The following is a 21,613-nucleotide window of genomic DNA, read 5'->3' as shown; positions in this document are numbered from 1 at the left end:
ATCGTGTCCATATGATGTCACACATTTATTCCTGGCACTTGTTTGGACATTCTTTTCTTCTGGTGCTAACATGGTCACAGCTCTAGTCCAAGGACATTTCTACACTTGCTTGAATGCCTGAATGGTTTCCCAGAATGCCCTACAGAAACACACCATGGAATGCTGTGTAAAAATCTATAATTCTGATTGTTTTACCCACACCCTTGGTGGTTGGGGATTCACGTGTTCTGTTGTGCCACTTTGTGGGAGAGGAGGGAAGAGGACATAAGAAGAACCTTGCTGGATCAGGCCAAGGATCCATCTAGTCCAGCTTTCTGTATATCACAGTGGTCCAAGAGATGCCTCTGGGAGCTTACAGACACCATGTTGGCAACCTTCAGTCTCGAAAGACTATGGCATCGCGCTCTGAAAGGTGGTTCTGGAACAGCGTCTAGTGTGGCTGAAAAGGCCAATTCGGGAGTGACAATCCCTTCCACACTGGGAGCAAGTGCAGTCTGTCTTGTTGTTACAGACAACAAGATATCTATATCCTTTTGCCATTCCCTTGCACCTGGAATTCTGGCATTCAGAGATAGGCAACTTCTAAGACCCAGAGACTGCATACAGTCATCACAAATCCATAAATCTGCCTAATCTCCTTTTAGGCCTCTGAGGCCAGATAGCATCACAATATCCTGGAGCAAGGAGTCCTCTCTCCATTGTGAAAATTGCCTGTTTACACCCAAGCTCTGTTTCTTGTTCATCAACCAGTTCCAAATCCATAAGAGGACATGCCCTCTTATTCCCTTATTGTTGATTTGTCCCAGGAGCCCTTGGTCTAACGCCTTCTGAAAATCTGGATGTATTCAGCTTCCCCTATCAGGACTGGCTGTTACTCTGTGTTAACTGAAAGTCTATCCTAGAATCTTCTACAATATGCAAGGGTTTCTCAGCAAATTGTCACAGAAAGTGCCCCCTAAGAGATGGGAGTCTGAAAACTATGGAGGAAGCACCCAGTCTGGGAGGTTTGTTGTCACAGAACGTTGAAGGAGTTAGGGTAGGTTCACTGATCTCTAAAGAGGTCAGCAAGCTTTAGCCTTCATGATTACTTGGTGAATTTTTAAAATACTGAAACATTATCCTCAGCCCTAAATAGCTCAAGGCCACTTTCATCCCTCCCTGAAGGATACTTCCCCAAGGAACAATCATAGGGCAGGGACAGTCTGCAGCTGCCTTCTTTACTAAGACATCGGACTCAGTAAAGAAGGATCTCATTCTGGGAAGGAGAAATCTTCTTACGGAAAATGCTTTAAAGCAGTATAAGTCAGAAGATATGATGGCAAATATGACCGCGATTCAGGGTGCCTTGGAAGGCAATCTGAAGGATGTCTTAGGAAGCTTGCTGTAGTTCAGATGGCCTGCAGTGTGGCTTTGTTGTTGCTACTCTGAAGTGCCATAACAGAACTAAAGATATACAAGGTATGAACATAAAGAATTTAAGAAATGCGCCTCCCTGGTCTGTCTTAACTCATCATATTATCACAGCCCTGGCTTTTTCCAATTAATCCTCAAAGAAAGCCAAAAAATACAGTGTGAAAGGATAACTGAATTGTTTCTTTGCAAAATGCAGGTAATCTTGTGTGCTTCCATTTGGTGCATCTACCTGCTGGTGTAATTAGCAACATAGTAAAGCTTTCTCCATGACCACCATTTTGCAAAACTGATTGACCTGGAATCCAGCTGTCACTTTTTTATGCTCTAGAAGCAGAATCCACAGATGTAGAGCCTAGAGGGTAGCTTGTGAGTTAAGAAAACAAGCACCCAAAGTAGTTCAGATAATGGCTTTTACAGAGCCAGCTTCCGTAGGGTAAGAAACTGACTGTGCAATTCTATGCATATCTGCTCAGAATGCAGCCCCAGCCAATTCAATGAGACTTACTCCCAGGTAAATGTGTATAAGATTGCAGTTTCAGGGCTTTTCCAGTTGACCAAATAATTTTGTTTTAGCAACAAATCCTAGAATGATATACATGTATGTGAGAGGGAACTGTGCAGGTAACCAGAGAACAACCAAAATGATTTTAAACAGCCTGATCAGCTATGTCAGGAGCAACAGACACTTCAAGGAACCAAACTCTTTCTTCCTGTGCCTGCAGATACTTTCTTATGACTGCTGCTTCATCATAGTTATAATTATGAGAATCTTGGGGCGCAATCCTAACCAACTTTCCACAACTGACTTAGCCACAATGCAGCCCCCAAGGTAAGGTAACAAACATGTCCTTAGCTTGAGAAGGCCCCCTTAACTACCTCCCCACTGCACGATTGGCACAGCTATCTCAGTGCTGGAAAGTTGCTTAGGATTTTGCCCTTGATCTAGTAACCAGCTGCACAGTATCTTGTCCCCACAATCTTGCTGCAGATAAATAACCATTCTAGATGCACACTCCAATGCAGTCATACTGTATATCATCAGTGGAGCACACAGATAGCAAGGACAGCGATGCTATATTTCTGTATTTTACAGAAACTATTAAAAATTGTCATAAAATATATATTGTTAGTAAAAACTTAATGGTAGTAAAAATAAAAGTTTACCAAAACAACACTGCCTGTGCCAATCAAATTAACTCCAATGATGAAACAGCGCTTATGGCTGCTTGGGTAGCAATGTCCTCTACTGATTGCACTTGCCATTTCTTTTGACTCATTACCAGCCTCAAAGTGGTGTGCTAATAACAACATATAATTAAACTATCCAAATCGTTCACTTAAAACAATCCAGCTAAAGACACACAACGGTAACCACCAAAGAAACACAAAACCTAAGGCAAGGAGTGCCACAGAGAAGGGGCAAAAATCTAGCTTTATGTAGCTACCTTCTGAGGCTCAAGGCACTTAACAAGGAGCCCATTTGATATTTGTAAGCATGAGGAGGTTAATATGAGTGCAGCCTCCCCATAGATGGATTCTTTGTATGTGTCATCTTTCAGTTATAAAGAAATGTACATCTTGTAAGTGAGATCGTCAAGCAGCAAATGTACTAATCCAAAACGCAAACCAAAGCAACTAATCAAAAAACAAGGTCCTCCAATAGAGGAGGCTCTCTCAATTACATTTCATTTTTTAAAAAATCAAATATTTTGTCTTTTTGTATTTTGGCGTAGAGCCCAATCCTATGCCTGTCTACTCAGATGTAAGTCCCAATATAGTAAGTGAGGCATACTCCCAGGGCCTAAGACAGGGGGATAAAGGGGGTAATTTGTACCCAGGAACCAAAGGAGGGGGCCCAGAAATTTCATGGGACCTTACATTTTCCTATTTACTCATACTTGTTGCCGGCATGGGATGCTGGGGACACTACCACAACACACAGCTGCAGCTACTGGCAAGCCATATATGCTTAGGAGTGTGTTTGGTTTTCCGTATTACTGTACCTAGCTGCTGATGCCACATAGGTGGGTAGACCAGGGCTCAGAAGACTTTTCCAGTTGTCTCCACCCTCCCCCCATCCTGTTCTATCCCTCGCTGCTCCATTCTGCCTGCCCATCACCACCTTCCCCCACTCTTCCCTTCCTTTCCCCTTCCCTTTCCCCTTCCTGTTTCATCTCTTCCTTTGCAAAAGGGCCCAAAAGAAACTTTGTACCCCCTGATAAAATTCCGCTCAGAGGCCCTGCATGATGGAAGGTGACAGAATAATCAGGGTAATATGCTATTAGGGCAAAAGCTTAAAAGCCACACTACTAAAGCATGAAAGGCACGCAGAATAGTAAAAGCTGCTTGAAAGAATCATTTTGGAAGCTGTTTGTTAGTTTCACAGAAGTTGGGGCTTTGGGGCCTCAAAGGCTGTGTTAATACACTTTGGAATGTGGAAAAGATAGTGCAATTAAGGCAACAAAGAGATAGGCTTCATCTTGGTAAAAGTACACGTCTTGCCAAGGTCATCACTATGCTTGCTTGCCAGTGCTCATTTTATTCTTTCAGGCTCTCAGAGCAAAAGGCATATATATATATATATATATATATATATATATATATATATATATATATATATATATATATATATAAGGCAAAAGCTAGGGCAAAATAGTCTTTGCCCTAATAGTAATTCACATATGGGAACATATTAGGCATAAAAGTACTTCTTATGGAACCAAAGGTTTGCTTGATTTTAAAAAAGTCATAAAAACAGACAAAAGCTTTAACATTGCAGGAAGGCTTCACAGGTGTTTCTATGTTGACATTAGCATAGGAGAAAGGCATGCAGGGAAGAGATAACAGTACCAGTCGAAGTACATTGTGTCATCTCCTTAATGAGGATGGTACGGAGACCTGTCAAGGAAGTCCCTAATTGGATTGATGGATGTGAGTAAGGGTCAGTACTGGGTCAGTACTGGATAAAATATTATAGCAACCCCTGCTGGTTATTGAAAACTTTGTAATTCAATATGTTTAATTGTTTAACTTCACCTTTTTTGGAAACCTGTAACTTGAAGCTCACCTATCAGGTGTCTCTAAGGTTATCTACAGCCTATTAAGAGTTAGCCCCATCTATGATGTCAAAGTTTAGCCAATGAGAAGTTCAGATTTTCAAACAAAGAACCCAGAATGCTATAAAGGGTCCTGTTAACATTGACAATTGGTCTCAATGCTTTGGACATTAGTCCCATGAGATGCCCGTTGCTAGCAACGAAATAAAGCCTGCAAACGATCACCCTTGAGTACTGAGTCTTGCTTTCTTGAACCTTGCAACACTGCATACTCCCATATGTGTAGGATTGAGCCTTACTCTTACTATGTATTTCTGCTTTTTTATTTTCTCCTTCTTCCTTCTACTGCCTATTTACTTTCACTACGAAAATTAACATTTTGATAAGAAATTCCCATGTTGACTCCAAATCTCTGTGGCAATCAGTCAATTTTTCCACCCTGGTGGATTCTCCCTTTTTCATTGCTGTTTATGTACCTGCCAGTTTCTCAATGAATGCACACTTGGCCTGGCCATATCTGATAGACACTAAAGGTAGTAGAACCAAGAAGTCCCTGACCAAACAATGCTGGCTCTTCGACACACAGAAAAGCAGCTTAAGAGGTAGAGCGATCTTCTAATATTGATGCGCAGCACATATTAGTGAGAAAAACCATGCACAAGCAGCTGCCCACAGTGACAGGCTTCTGGATCAGCGCAACTTCTTAACTGAATCCTTCAGAGCAGCCTTAGAGGATGAAAACCTGGCTCCACTTAGAATTCTGCTGGTCTCAAGAAGCATGTTGGCATCTTTTTCTTTATGAGAAATAGCAAGGTGGCATTTTTAGGTGGTAAGAGGACTTGTTAGAGTTTTGTGGGATTTTGAGGCAGCCAAGACCTTCTAAGAACAGAAGGGTCCCCAGCCATTTTTGCTTTTGTAATCCTAAAGCATCAGGAAAAGTGATTAAAAGAAAAATAAGTTCAGTTTTTACAAGCTGCACAAACTAAACATTTTTAAGAGGTGGAAGTGCCCTTGCTGTGTTCCTGTTGTGCATCACTCACAAACAACTTCTTAGAGCTTTCCCAAATACCACAGGAAGTCTCTCCCAAAACCAAGAACTTCTCTTTATAATGCAACCAGCACCTATAAAAAGCCTGAGGAGGAAACAAAAACTAGTCTAGATTAACCTATTTTAAAACCAAGCAATACCGTTTTTTTAAATATCAATCATTTTAATTTATTTATATACTGCTTTTAACCCACAGCAAAAGTTATCAAAGTTTACAAAGCAAAGAAATGACAACATGATTCTCTGTCCCAAAGGAACTCCCAGACTACAAATCTATACTATTTTTGAAATAAATACTTGTAGACGCTGAAGATGGAACCATCATCTTATATACCGTCCCAGGAAAACAGGGCTTCTCACAGTAACAACTATCAACAAAAATGCTCTAAAGCAGCAATTCTCAAACTGTGGGTCTGGGACCCACCAGTGGGGCAGGACCCATTTTTGGGTGGTTTGTGAAACTGACAAGGTAGATTAGGCTATGTGCATCAAGGGTTAAACAAGCTGCACTTTGGGGGAGGGGGAAGCACTGCTGTCCAATAATCATTATAGCCACACTCCTTGGCATTTATAAATCAGGCAATAGCCTCTAAGGCCTCTAAAAAGTTTGAGAACCACTGCTCTGAAGATAAACAAGGATTAGTTATTCTGTAGAAATGTACTGCATAGGGCTGTTGTTTTATAAGCCTGATCCATTCTGAAAACTATAATCGCTGTGTAGGATTGCAATCACTCTATAATTGCCATTAGGCATCAGTAACTTGTTTTCCAATTTAGAACTTAATTAAAATAAAACTATTTGACTAGATATAACTCTAAACATCAGAATTAGAATTTGGATCCAGAAAGGTCCTTGAAGGATCCAGAAAGGTCACATTTCATCCTATAACTAGCGTGACTGGCTACAATCTTCCTCGTTAAAAAGGTGGCAACTTTCTAAAATTCTCAACAGTTGCCAAGAGACAGACTACCACTCAGCTGGTGCAGTGGTAGTGACAATGATGTTCTGTAGAGAGCGAACCATTCATAATCCCTATTCAACTGAAGGAAAACACTATCAGACTAGTGAATTGTAAACCAGCCACTTCACATTCGAGCCATACTCTGTGAACTCTTTTTGCTGAAGTTCAGTGACTCTAAGGTCAGCCACAGAACTCATAAAATGTTTTATTTATTCCTGATGCACTTTCTCCCTCACTATGGCTGTGTCAAGAGCTTTTGGCTGCCATCAGGCAACTTCCAGCATCACAGTGACAATCCTCCACCCCCCTTTTCCTCAGACAGTCACGCCCACTGCTTGATCAGAAAGGATGCAACTTGGCAAAACCATGGCTTGGCACAACTCATGATGACTGGAGAGCTGCTGCTTAAAGTGTTGCCATAGCAAGACACAGCGATCAAACCTGGATCCTGGCAATGAACCAGTTAGTATACTTTAAGGTCCATGCTATGGGAAGCAAGAAGAGAAAATGTCATGGTTCCAAGGAGGTGAGCTATCCAGGGGAGCACAGTGAACAACATTAACAGCACCAGTGGAAGCTTTTCTTCTGGGACGAGTCGCAGTTTCAGGAACATAATTTTCATCAGGACTACAGAATGATGGGAAAGGGTTAAATACCCCCCCAATCTACACAACAATGTCCCAATCTCAAACATCCCAAATTACTTAACTTAAAAAAAACAACGAACTTACAAGGATAAACTACATGTTAAACATAATGCACAGTTGAAACCTAAACAGATCTTGGAAAGAAATGCATAATAAGGAACACTAAATTCCCTATTAAGAAGGTCACCAAGTGTCAAAGTTTTGGTGAAATATGGGCATCAACAGAAGAAATGGGAAACTGTAAAAGCTAGAACATCTCTATTCCTTGGGGCTTTGTGGAACTGAAGAACAGAACTTGAAATAATCTCTGCCATTCAATTTTGTGCTCCTTGGAAAGCATCATTTAAGGTGCCTGAAGGTCTGGAGAGCCAGCTGGGGGACCCAGAGACACTTGAGGAGGACAAGATCCATAGTATAAAATAAATGCATTTCTCAAACTTCTGTGAGGACCATTCTACATTTTAATGAAGGCTGCAGCAAGCCTTTTGCTTAAAATGTATATAAATGTGCAAGATTAAATTTCAATAGTGATGGTAATATTGAAAAAAAAAAATCCCTCAACATTGGCTAGGTCAGGATCAGCAAGCAGCATGGAGGTAATAATTGTGGTGAGCAGCTAATTGCTGCAGAACTAAATTCTAAACTGCAGTGATAAAATCCCTTGTGCAGAATCTATTCATGGTTAGGAGAATGGCTTGCTGATGTATTGCACACATAAAACCTGAAAGCCTTGAATGTTTCTGCCCAGTGACACATGAATTAACTGTTCCCTCTTCCTATGTACTACTAGAAACCCAGCTGTAAGTCTGTGTTTAGAGCCCTACCAGGGAGCTGTATTTCACCTTGTTTAATAAATGTGCTAAATTATCAAGACTGGCCAGCCCAGACAGACAGCAAACAACTACAGAGGAAGGGAGTTATAAAGCAGAAGGGTGCAACAGTTGACCTGGAAGAATGCATGTTGGAAACAACAGGTGTGTTGCTTAAGCCCTTTTCTTTCCTGCCCTCCTTCTGCTGTTGATCCCACAATGAACATACAGATGATCAGTTCCCTGGGATGGGGACCATCACTATGGTTGCTTCTCCTCCTGTACTGCTCCCTCTGCTGGAAGAGCAATGACCATTACCCTGATAGCTTGATGGATGACAACAGTCTATAAGCAACTAATAAGAGAGCAGCATAAATCCAACTTCATGCCTCTAACCTCTGGTACATCTTCAATGCAAATTTAAATTAGTCTCAAGCCCAAGTTCCCCTTCGCTTGTGCTGTGAAACTATGACAAGCCAAGAATCCTTGGAGGTTTTTTCAAGTAGCTAAGTAAGTTTCAGCGCCCTCTCAAAAGTATAATTCCCATGATCCTTTGGGGGAAGCCACTGCAATCAAACCTGCTAGGGACACTGTTGTAACACACCCCGATTCCCATAATGATCAATACTGGAGCCTCTCATCTACCTGTCTCCACTGCTAGAGGTTTTCTCCCACGTGCGGATGACAACTGCACAGGGCAATTTTTGTCAGACCACAATGTGAGGGAAAAGGTTAAGCGCCTTCATCCCACAGATCCCAATTCCTATTCCCTCTGAAGCTAAAGGCAAAATACTGACATGCATGGGACAAACTATGCATTTAACAAATGACCATAAGCTTTGTCTTTTTGTAATGACTGAACACTATTTAATAGAACATTTAACCTCAAAATGGGTCTGGTTGTACTAATAGAACAGTTGCAACTTAAATGCATTCAACATAATGTTCACTATCTGGGTAGGAGGGTATGGGGAGGATGGTGTAAAGCACATTGGCCTTTTGCATCCTTATGACTGACTGTTGGCAACCTTCAGTCTTGAAAGACTATGGTATCGCGCTCTGAAAGGTGGTTCTGGAACAGCATCTAGTGTGGCTGAAAAGGTCAATTCGGGAGTGACAATCCCTGCCACACTGGGAGCAAGTGCAGTCTGTCCCTGGTCTGTCTCCCTGGCTATGGGCCTTCCTTCTTTGCCGCTTTGCCTCAGACTGTTGGCCAAGTGTCTCTTCAAACTGGGAAAGGCCATGCTGCACAGCCTGCTTCCAAGCGGGCCGCTCAGAGGCCAGGGTTTCCCACTTGTTGAGGTCCACTCCTAAGGCCTTCAGATCCCTCTTGCAGATGTCCTTGTATCGCAGCTGTGGTCTACCTGTAGGGCGCTTTCCTTGCACGAGTTCTCCATACAGATCCTTTGGGATCCAGCCATCATCCATTCTCACGACATGACCGAGCCAACGCAGGCGTCTCTGTTTTAGCAGTGCATACATGCTAGGGATTCCAGCACGTTCCAGGACTGTGTTGTTTGGAACTTTGTCCTGCCAGGTGATGCCGAGAATGCGTCGGAGGCAGCACATGTGGAAAGCGTTCAGTTTCCTCTCCTGTTGTGAGTGAAGAGTCCATGACTCGCTGCAGTACAGAAGTGTACTCAGGACGCAAGCTCTGTAGACCTGGATCTTGGTATGTTCCGTCAGCTTCTTGTTGGACCAGACTCTCACCTCCCTGCATTTTTGCAAGTGCCGCCACCCAAGGAGGTCCGGGGGGCGGCTGCAAGAAATAGGGCCTTCTCGGTAGTGGCACCAACATTATGGAACTCCCTTCCCCTTGATTTGAGAATAGCTCCCTCTCTTGAGAGTTTTCGGCGAGGCCTGAAAACACTGTTGTTTAAACAAGCCTTCTGATTTCTGGCCTTCTTAACATTTTTATACATCTTTTAGTTTTACAGGCTTGATTCCTCGGTGACTTGCTCTTTTATTCTGTCTTTTAATCTGACTACTGTTTTTATGACCTCTGTAATGTGTTTTTAAATGTTTTTTATCTGCTATGTATTAATGTTTTTAAAATCTGTTTTTTTAATATGTTGTTAGCCGCCCTGGGTCCCGTTAGGGAGAAGGGCGGGATAAAAATAAAGTTTTATTACTATTATTATTATTATTATTATTATTATTATTATTATTATTATTATTATTATTACAATCTCTGCACATGAACTGGAGGTTGTCCATGACTTTGTGTACCTTGGCATCCTTATGTGTGCTTAAAATGCATGCATATCAAATCACATTCAACAATTCCGAGATTTAACATGTGTGAAGAGACTGAAGCTTGAAGAACTTCAGGACAGGTGTTTAGACACTAATATTGTTTCATATCGATAACATTGATATCAATGTTATAACATATCTAAGAAAAAGAAAATTACAGTCATTTTCCAGGAGCAGGTTCCAGAAAAAAGAGACTTTCCTTGATAAAACAGGGACTGTTGGAACATATGGTGGAGATTCACCCTTAGAGTCACCTAAAGTTAGGCTGCAGGAGCCTGGAAGGAATCAGGGGAACAAGCAGTACAGAGTGAAAAGTTTTAGCTGCACAGGTGGTGAAACATCATCCAGCAGGCAGCTGTAAAGAAACAAAATCCTCCTTCTCATCTAAATCCCTGCATATGATGTTCACCCTCCATGACCAAAAGGCAGCTTCTCATAACTGTCTGGTGAAACAGCTAAAGAAAGATCACTGTTAACACATACACATGCAACTCAAAGAAGCCCTGCTTCTGGTTCAGAGATATTACTACCTTCCCAGAATGGGGTAGGTTCAGATGCACACTACAGGTAGGTAGGTTCAGATGTTGAACATACACTACAAAATGAATTCCCCTATGTTCCATAGGCATTTGCCAATAAGCAAACCACACATCTTGCTGAGTAAATGACAGTGCAATCCTATGCATGTTTACTCAAAAGTAAGCTCTACTGTGTTCAGTCAGGTTTACTTCCAAGCAAGTGTGCACAGGAATATGCAGCCTAGGTTATGCATAGATAGTTTGGTATACAGCATTTGGGATTTTGAATAAGCAGAATATAAAAGGTCTTCAGCCTGAGCTCCACCATATGAAACTACTTGGGCACAAACACCTGCAGTCTCAGGACCTGTCCTCTGGCCTGTATCTTAACACAGATTCATTTGGTGAGTACTGTGGGCAGGGCCTTTACAGTAGTGGCACTATCCTAAAATTATCTTCTCCACTATAAGCATCAGGCCCCCGTACTGGGTATTTTTAAGGACATCCGAAGAAGTTAAAGCACTGCTTTTAACAGACTTTGCCAGACTACCATTGGTTTTAGTGCTAGTTTTTACTGTGCTATTCCAATGTTTTATTGTGCTTCTTGCCCTTCTTTTAAATTTATTTTGTAATTCTGGTTTTTAGACATATGTTTTATTTTCAGTGTTATGTGAACATGAGTATTTTTAAAAGTGATATATAAAGAAGTAATAAAATAAAAACTTACTAAATGACAACACTGATCGATTTTACAGGGCTGTAGTATGGATCACTGGGCTAGTGTATATGAAGTGTTTTAAGCACTGAAAGTATTTCATCTCTTCTAAGCATTTATTGTTTTGTGCTGCATTCTTATTGCATGCAAAATGATTTCATGGAGGCAGGAAAATAAGCAAAAAAGAGGGACTCATCAGTACAGAAGCAGAGAAAAACAAGCTACATATCCTAGGCAGAATACTTCCACAGCTAGCAAGGCTGACCTTAGCTGAGAAAGTGACATTCACATCCATACAGAAATACAACAGGCTGGGAAAAATGGGATCAAGAGGTTAGCATCTGCACACTTCCTCCAGGAAAGGTCACTTGGGAAAACTAAAGGATATGCTGAATCCAAGAAGAAAGCCAATGGTCCCTGTGGCACTAGAAAGCTCTTTCTCCAAATAACTTCCTGAGATACTGTGTGAGCCACCAAACTGTCAGCCCTTTGTTCCAGCAAGGTTCCCCTGAGTTGGCTCCATGAACACACACTGTATTCCTGGCTTGTAGGAAAAAGAAATCAAATCACACTCTCCTGTTGTGAGAGATTCAAGATTTGGGGATTGTTGTTGTGAGCAATACCTGTGGCCATTTTCCCTTCATACTCCCTCTTCCTCATTCACCAACTTGCACACAATATACACATGCTCTTCACATACATGACTTACATAACCCTGACAGACAATCAAATTCTAGGGACAATCAGCAAGTGCCTCCCTCCCTCCCACAGCCCATGCATGAGTCTTCTTCATAAGGAGAGCCCTGCTGGATCAAGCCAAAGGCACCCTAGACCAGCATTCTGTTTCTCACAGAAGCCTACCTGCTGGGGAATCAGTTTTGCCAAGTCATATGACAGTATATGAAGAGCAGTGGGAAATTGCAAGTCTAGTTCTTCCATCTGATTGTAAAATTAAAGGGCCCTACTGCAGAAGAAACCACAGCAAGGCTAGTGGTATCATCTGAATAGCAAGGAGCCAAGAAGCAGGCTACAATCTGCAGACAAATGTGATCTCTATGCAATGATCTCTTTGTGTCCAACAGCACAAGGAGCAGGTCACTCCATCATTGATGTTCCCAAAGGGGGGGGGCAAAGCACTAAGTTTTACAAGGCACCTCAGTGTACCCTATAAGCTGCTCTCCCACCATCAGAGCCATTCCAAGTGTCTCTTTTGTGTTGCTCTCACTGCTCCGATGGCGAAGGGGAGGGGCAGCTTACAGGACATGTTGAGGCATCTTGCAAAACTTAGCATTTTGCCCACTCTCTGGGAATGTCACTGTGCTCCATAATCACATTGCTTTAAGAGATACACAGCACTAGAGGCCTCACAACCCCTTCTTCCTTTCACCTCCTGCTATCTTTGACAGTGGCAAAGATAGATTCAGAGATATGGTCTGGTGCAGCCATTTTCAACCACTGTGCCATGGCACACTGGTGTGCCACGGAAATTTGGGGAAGGATCATTTGGTAGTAGGGCCACTAGGGGATGCAAGCACCTGCTGTCAGTGTGGTGTGCCTTGTCAAAAAACGGATGGTGTACCTTGATAATTTTAGTGCCTTGTCAGTGTGCCATGAGATGAAAAAGATTGAAAACCACTGGTCTGGTGTTTGTAAAAAACAAAACAAAACAAAAAAAACTAAAAACCAACAACTTCATATTAGAAATATAGGCTGAGAGACATATACAGGTCCAACCTTGTTATACATGGATTTTTTATACATGGATTTGACTCAACACGAATGGTGTCACTGCAAATCAGAAGGAAGGTGCTGATCCCTGGAGAAGGGGAAAAATGCACCCCTTTAAAATCCCCCCTCAGCCATGAAGCTTTCTGGTTGACCTTGGGCCAGTCACTTTCTCTCAGACTCACCTATCTCACAGGGTTGTTGTGAGGACAAAAGGAGGGGAACAGCTGTGTACACCACCCTGAGCTCTTTGGAGGAAGGGCGGTATAAAAATGTGAAAAATAAAATAAAATAAAATGCTTTTTTACTGTTGTAGAGATTTTTATCTCAACATGATAAGGGCCCTTTAAATTAAAGGAAAATGGTCCTTTACAACAGTTAGAGAGAGGGCAGCCAGCTGACAATCCATCAATCATTCTCTCTCCAAGTTTGTTCTGGCCCGCAGGGAGTCCCCTGTTTCCAATGAGCCTCAAGTCCTCCAGAGACTTGCTAGAGCTCATGCTGGACCAACGCAACTGCCCTCAGAGTGAGGGCAACTGTTCGACCTCTCGCATGAGCTGCAGGCCAGGGGCTCGCTCCACTACTTGCTGCTTCTCATCTGTGATGCAGCAGTGGCAGCAAAGGAAAGGCCAGTTTTGCTTTGTGCAAGGCCATTTATAGGCCTTGAGCTACTGCAAGACCTTCATTCATTCATATAAGTTCCATCTCTAATATATTCATTTATGTAAATTTATTCAAATGTAAATTAATTCTTTTTTTTCCAGGCCCCTGACATAGTGTCAGAGAGATGATGTGGCCCTCCTGCCAAAAAGTTTGGACACCCCTGCTCTATCTTAACATCACAAAGGTCAGAAAGGCTGTTTTTAAATCACCTAAGTAAAGAGACTGTTTCTTTAAATTGATTTGCTATAGTGCGATTTTTGCTATCCATGTGAGTTCTGGGAACGGAACCCACAAGAATAAGGAGACTCAACCTGTACAGACACCTCAGGCTCAGAACAGCTATATTAGATTCCAAAGAATGAGCAGCACAAGGCTGGCCCAGCTAGTGGGCAGCTGGTCTACTTGTCCTGGTTGCTGGACTATGGAGAGGGTAGGTAGGAAGTTGCAGGCTGCTAGGAGAGAAGGGCAGGGACTAATGGGCAGGGAGAAAGAGAAGAGGGAAGGGAAACATCTAACTTGTAGCTCCTAGAATGCAAAGGGAGAGAGAATTCAAGGTAGAGTTACAGGCCCAGGCAACTTGCACAGGGTCCCAACTGCTTTGGAATAGCCCTAAACTTATGGTTCCCCCATATTTTTTGTTAATTCACACCACTGAGTGAGAATAAGAACCACCACCAACTTCCAAAAGCATGGGTAAACATGACAGACTTTGCTTGGTCTGAAAACATAACAAAGATAGCGCGAGGTGAACACATTTCAGGATGGGTGCCATAATCAAAGTGCTATAACCAAGGCCTTATCTGTACTTGCCACCCACCTAATCTGAATGGATATGCTGGCTCCATTACCCATGAGTGTATCAACATTTTTGAGGTGTTTTAGACACATGTGCATAGGTGTAACTGCACACTAGTTAGAGAATGGAAAATCGGGCCAGTGGATTGACGGAAATGAAAGCTACAGCAAACTGCTCATTCTGGAAATACAGGTGCAACCTTGTTATATACTGATTTTTTAATACAAGGATTTGGCCACTGCAAATGAGAAGGAATGTGCTGATCCTTGGAGAAGGGAAAAAATGCATCCCTTTAAAATAACAGTTGCTTTTCTTACTATAGTAGAAAGAGTCATGCAAGGGGTTGCAGGTATAACCTAATTATCCACAGATTTCCACAGAGTTTTCTATCTCAGCTTGATAAGAAGGGCCCTTTAAATTAAAAGAAAACAGTCAGTTTAACAATAGCCTTGCTGGGTGAAGGGAGGCAGTGGCATTACTAGGGTTCATGTCACCCGGTGCGGGATGGCAGCGTGTCACCCCCTCATGCAGTGGGCAGGGCAACACCCCAGGTGGTGTGCGTGGTGATGTACCATCACTCTGCCCCCACTGGTTTTTTGGCTGTACCTTTTGATAGAACAAAGATAGAACACATTCTGCATGAAATTACACATTGATTGATCGATAACATGATGGTATTATTCCTCCAAACTGTGATTTTGGTCACTAGTGATGTCACACACCCCCAGGGTATCAACTTTACTAACACCTTATTGCAGCAGTTCTCAAACATTTAGCATGTTTAGGACCCACTTTTTAGAATGACAATCTGTCCAAGACCCACCAGAAGTGATGTTGTGGTGGAAGTGACATCATCAGGCAAATTAAAATAAATAAATATGAATTATAATTAAAGTAAAACAAATAATTAAATAAGCAGAAGCCAGCCCTGTTCCACCAAGTGAATTTCCTCTGCAGCCTGCCTGCAATAACACCTCCCCCCTCCAAAACCAGTAAGGTTTTCAGCCCTACCCAGTGCCCAGTTCAATTTAAGAACTTCTGTTTAAACCAGATCACTGTCAGGATCCACCTGGCTTTTCAAGTCTCAAAAAGGTTCACCTTATCAGCTGAAGCCTCTGTTTTGATCCTTTTTAGTGGTGGGGGGGAGGAGGCTGCCTTCTGGAGCACTTGTTTAGCTGCAGGTGCATAGGATCAGGACCATTCTGGTAGCCTTGCACTCTCCTTCACCTGATCTTCCACACCAGCCAAGGCACGTTTGCTTCCTCACGAGTAAACACGACCATGAGGCCTAGTTTCACTTTCCATAGGGCTCAATACATTTGTCTGCTTGGAGGGAGGGCCTTTCTTCTCAGGTGCTTTTGGGGGCTGCATTCATTGCATCAGGACCATTGTGGTGTCGTTGGATTCCTCTCAGCCTGCACTTTCCGATGGACTAAGGCAAGTTCACCTACTCATGAGTAAATGCGCAATATGGTTCACTTTCACTTTCCATAGGGATCCATGCATTTTTTGTTCTCCAGTTTTTTGGCCATAACTTTTGATAGAAAGGAAATATTTCACTCTGCTTTTCTGCATTGCATTCCGCTCGAAATTCCACATCGAACGGTATATAATATGATGGGGTTACTCCTAACCACTGCAATTATAGCATGTCATCCCCCGTGCGCGTCACCTGGTGTGTCCTGCACCCTCCGCACCCCCCTAGTGATGCCACTGAAGGGAGGGGTCCCTGGCTGGCCTGGAGAGAGACTGATTGATGGACTGTCTGCCTAATGACTCTGTCTTAACATCACAAAGGTCAGCAAGGCTGTTTTTAAATTACCTGAGCAAAGGGACTTTGTTTTTTAAATTGATTTGCTTTAGTCCAGGAGTTCTGGGAACACGCAAATAATGAGACTCAACCTGTACTGTAATTTTACAAATTCTCCAGGTTAAAACAGAATTAAGGATGAGAGGAATGCTGTGCAGGGTAAAATTCTGAAACAATGAAGGAACCAAATGGGGGGAAATCTGTTTATCCCTCAACCAACTTCATGGCACACAGCAGGAACACAGGAACACAGCAGTCATGCAGATACTTCTGCCCACACTTGGTTCATGCATATTCCACCTGTCACTGTCAGCCACATGCATCATTGGGGATCAATGTGGGCTGAAGCATTCGGCACATCTGCCTACACTGAAAGCCCTATGGTTGAGCCCAGTGAAGACATCAAAAGTCAAAGGCACATTCCATGTGTCTCATATCACGACTAGCCCAGAATAAAAAGCTGGTGAAGTCAAAGCCTAAAAGGCATTCCTTTTGGTTCCCAATTTCTCTCCCAACTAAAATAACCATTTCAAAAGCTGCATGCTAGAGATGAAAGAAATTGTTGGATTGACAAAGTGGGTTCGTAAGAACCCGAATGATTAGAAACTCTGGCCTCAATCCAGCTCAAGTTGTATCATGATACATGAGGCCTTGGATGTGGTTACATACCTTCCTCTGAACCAAAATACATTGAATTGGTCCCAATTGTGAGCATCACAACATGGATGTCAGTGTATATCCTTATCAGCAGTGCATGCAGAAGACTATTTCTGCATGCCAATCTCCAATGAAAGATTTGGGTGACTATTTAAGGTATGTTATTGTCTGCACCATAAATAAAATCTTGTAGAGAGATCCAGTTCCTGCATTCAGAAGAAGGCATACAGATATATTTTATTCAAGTCACTTATTCTGAGTATAATATTCAATTCAAGGGAAAATAGCAAGAATGGAGAAGCTGGGGAAAGAGAGGAAGAGGAAGGGTTAGGAAGTATAGGGTGTAAAAATGCCACCTCCTGTTCATTGGGAATCTGGGCAAGGGTCCGTATATAATTTGTAAGCAAACACACAACTATTGTAAGTAATGTCAACTTCCAACCTGTTTTCCATGGTGAGGGCTAGAAACTTCAGAACAAAAAAAAAAGTAAAAAGTCAGGTTTCTCAGGAAGCCAAATGTGATAGACTATAACTCTACAATACAGCACCAGAATCTGTACAAATGCTGTAATTTTACTACTGGAATCACATGGCAAAGGATCACCTGAACAGGTTCATGACTTACTGGGTAAGAGGTTTGGCTTTCCACCATTGCATTCTTCTGCTGCTCCGATAAACCATTGCTATGCATTCCCTAATTTAGTCAGGGACTTCTCTGCTGACTCCAGTGCTTTCAATACGTCATTTACACCATACTCCATCAGTGTCCCCCAAGGAGACACTTATTCCTGCCTGTGTAATGTAGATTTGAAATGCTCAGCACACTGGAGATATAAGTTAACATTGCTTGAGAGCAGGATTGGCCATAGGAATCCAGGAAAGTGATATGACGGCCGGCCGCAATTCCAATCTCAGCAGACAAGTGCCTCTGTTATTTTAAGGGAGAGCTCAGATGTGCTCCAACAAACACATGGAAAAGGGGCAGACAGAAAAGCCTGTTTGAATTTAAAAAAACAAAACAAAAACAATTCCTTTGGAAGCTGGCTATTTAAGGGAGAGAAAAAGCAAGCTCACACACAAATTATGTAGCAGTCAAGCCTGCAGAGAACTGCTTTTTCCAGAGGGAAGGACATGACCAGAAGACAGGCTGCATGATGGTTTATACATGAAGAAATGGAAAGATGCTATGTGGGAATGTGGGAAGACCCTGTATCAGAAGGCTCCTTGTGCTACTCCCTTCACAGATGACAGCCGTGTGTTTTGCAGCAGCACTCCTACTGTGCACAGGAAACCAAGGAGCATGTGCCCTGGAGAAAAAAGGTGTGCTGTGGGAGCACATATTAAGCCGCCTTCTACTGAGTCAGTCCACTAGTCTATCCAGCTCACTATTGTCTATGCTAAGTTTATACTGTGTACCTGGAGATGCCTTGTACCCGGAGATCTCCACTTATACCTGGAAATGCCAAGGATTTGAACACAAGATCATCTGTGTGCTATACAGATTCTCTGCCACTGAACAACAGCCCATTGCCTGTGGGGTTAGCTAATCAAAAAAGGTCACCTGAGCCAACAGTCTTGTAGGTGGGCATGAAACCACTTTCTCCACATTTATATTAAAAAATTAACTATTTTGAAAAGTATTCTTTTCTATTAATCATGGATGCTTTCTGGTCAACCAAAAGACTGGTTCAAGATTGCAGCTTGACTTTTTCATTATTCTTACTCCAGGAAGGAAACTGAACACATATTTAGCCATCACAGTTTTACTCCACCCTTTGCTCAAGGCACTCTGGGCAACACATGTGAAATTTTCCTCACTTCATCTTCCAAGTACAGCTGGCCCACCTGTGAGGCTGAGTGAAGGGGCTGCTTTGATGGGGAAGCCAACTTCTTAACAAAGACTGCTCTCTGGAACTCCTTCCCAATTCAAGTTCCCCTGACCCTGCTCTCAAGAAGCACATGAAAATTTTCCTTTGAGTCTATCTTTTGGGTTGTAGGCAGCTAACATTCACATTCTGTTTTTATATCTTGGCCTTTTATAGGATGTCGTTTTTATTTTACTGTACTGATTTGATTCTATTTATTTGTACAATGCCTCAGGCATGAGCTTTTTTTGCAAGGGGGAGGTGGTTGAAAGATTGAATTTTTAAAACCAATCAATATAGCATTAGCCTACATTTAGAAGGAAAGATGCCAGGACCTAGATCTCAGAAGTAAGCAGAGAGAGAGGCGGGGGGGGGGGGAGTAGATGCAAGCTTAATAGTGCAGAAATTGTACACCCTCCTTTCAATGTTTCAAGCAGCTGCATTTGTACAACATGCTAGAGGAGGAAAATGGTTCTACGTGTCTATTTCCTCTTACTCCGATGTTTCCTTAATAGGAAATTATGTTCAGGCAGTGCTAAGGGAGAGATGCAGTCCCCCCCAGAAGTGCATTCCAATCCCTGATGTAAACTTCCACAGAATTCCCCCTTTGATTTGAAGTGTAAATAGTGTATAATAAAAAGAACCTTGTATAAACTGCCCAGTGTTCGTGGAGCAGTTCAACAGCTTCAATGTCATTAATTTATAGCCTTGCAGTACTCTCTATACAACTCTTCTCCAGCACGCTGGAGTAGAAAGCACCAGCAAAAATCAAGCTCCTATGCTAATGTAGATGTGATTGAACACATCCCATAGGCAGCCAGTAAAGTTAAATGATTAAGGGCCCAATCCTATCCAACTTTCCAGTTCCAATGTAGCCACAATGCAGCCCCATGGTAAGGGAACACATGTTTCCACACCTTGAGAATGCCCCAGTGACTGCCCCTCCACCATAGGATTCAATGCACACCCCATTGGCACAACTGCACCAGTACTGGAAAACTGGATAGGATTGGGCCTAAAACATGGTCTAGGACTGGGGAGACCCCACTCATCCAGCAAGTTCCACGGGTGTCTTTGAGTCAGCCACCGTTTTTCGGTCTAAACTACCTCACAGGGTTCATTGTGAGAATAAAATCTGGGTGGGTGGGGAGGGAACTCTGTAAGTAAAATGTGCACCAGAATGTTCATCACTTGTTAGGGATGAACCTTAACCAATGCTTTGGAGAAGCTCTCATGCATTTGCTCTCCATGGGAAAGTGAACACCCAAATAGGGTCCCGACCCACAGTTTGAGAAACACTGATGTAGACAATTGCCAAAGTTGTAACTAGGGCTGGAAAAAAATTAATAACTGGTAAGTATCCTATGCATACTTACTCAGAAGCAAGTCTCACTAGATTCAGTAGGGCTGACTTCCTACTAACCACATTTAGAACTGCAGACTAAACAACTATATTTAAAAGAAATAAGTGAAAATGTCTCTATTCTATCTGAACCTTTTTGAATAGAACTTTCTCTTTTTTATTTGTAGAATAGAATACAGCCTGGCACGCTTTATACAAACATTAGTGGTGGCACATCATTTATACAATTTTCAGCAATTAGCGGTTTCAGGAAAGAAATGAAGTGCAGATAAAGACTGAACCAGGCAAGGCAAATGATGTAAATAAGACTGAGTGAAGGAACAGGCGTTCCTGAATGACTAAAGCTATTGGTATAAAAGCACACCTGAGTGTCATCTCAGGGCTCAATAATCATGATTTCATTACAGCAAATTATTCAGGAGAAGTAAACATTTCTTCAAAATCCCTTCAGCAGCCTGCAGTTCAAGACACAGAGATTAAATAACACATTTGCTAACACTTGGAATAGCAGCGGAAGGAGCCAAGTGAAAATCTTATTTATTGTAGGCTTTCTAAATGGCTTCTTCAAGTCTATCTTCTCTTAGCAGCCCTTTCCCAAAGAACGGTTTTATGTTTTCATCGAAGAAGACAAAATACCCTGAAAATTATACTTGCTTTTGAAAAAAATTGCAGATTGAAAAGGCTGAATCAGTGTGTGCTCCAAATAGCAAGTGAAAGAGCACATGATTTTGCCGTACACTTAGTCAGACCATAAGTATCCTTAGCTCAGTATTGTCTACTCCAAGGCTCCAGGGTTTCCCCAGGCCAGGGCCAATTCAAGACTTACGCCTGAGGCAGCATGCAAAATGCTATCCCTGCTTACTCAATGCTGCGTCAACCTTTGCTCTTCCTACTCTCCAAGGTTCTCACTCAGCACTCTCCTCCCCTCCACATTTCCTCCTCCTCTCTGTCCTGCTCTTTCCTTCCAATCTATAGAGTGGAAAAAGAAGGCAGAGGGGTGGAGCCTAAGTAGACAGACAGAGGTGGGTACCCCCCACTAACCTGCTACCGGAGTCGACAACTTCAGTTGGTCTCATGCATGGGCTGTCCCTACCCTGAGTGCATAAGCATCAGCAAAGATACCAGTCAGGGCCCACCTGTCCACATGCTGCCACCTCTCCTCCACCGCCCTTTCTGCTCCCATCCCATGCCGGCCCTGCTCAGTAAAGTGCAGAAAGTGGGAAGAGCTGAGCATCTCCCTCTCCTCTCTCTTCCACACTTCCTTTTCCACTCCCTTGCTCTCCTAAGCAAGGAGAGGCCGAGGGAGTGAA

General features: G+C 42.6%; 1 protein-coding gene across 3 annotated transcripts in view; it reads right to left on the bottom strand.

Moving 5' to 3' along the window:
• The window catches only part of JPH2 (junctophilin 2), a 113,054-nt gene that overhangs the window by 76,498 nt on the left and 14,943 nt on the right, over window positions 1-21,613 (bottom strand). The window lies entirely within an intron of this gene.

This window comes from Tiliqua scincoides, chromosome 4 (assembly GCF_035046505.1).
Source record: "Tiliqua scincoides isolate rTilSci1 chromosome 4, rTilSci1.hap2, whole genome shotgun sequence".
Classification (NCBI taxonomy): Eukaryota; Metazoa; Chordata; class Lepidosauria; order Squamata; family Scincidae; genus Tiliqua; species Tiliqua scincoides.
The sequence above is the reverse complement of the archived record's forward strand: the minus strand, read 5'-3'. Positions and strand labels throughout refer to the sequence as shown.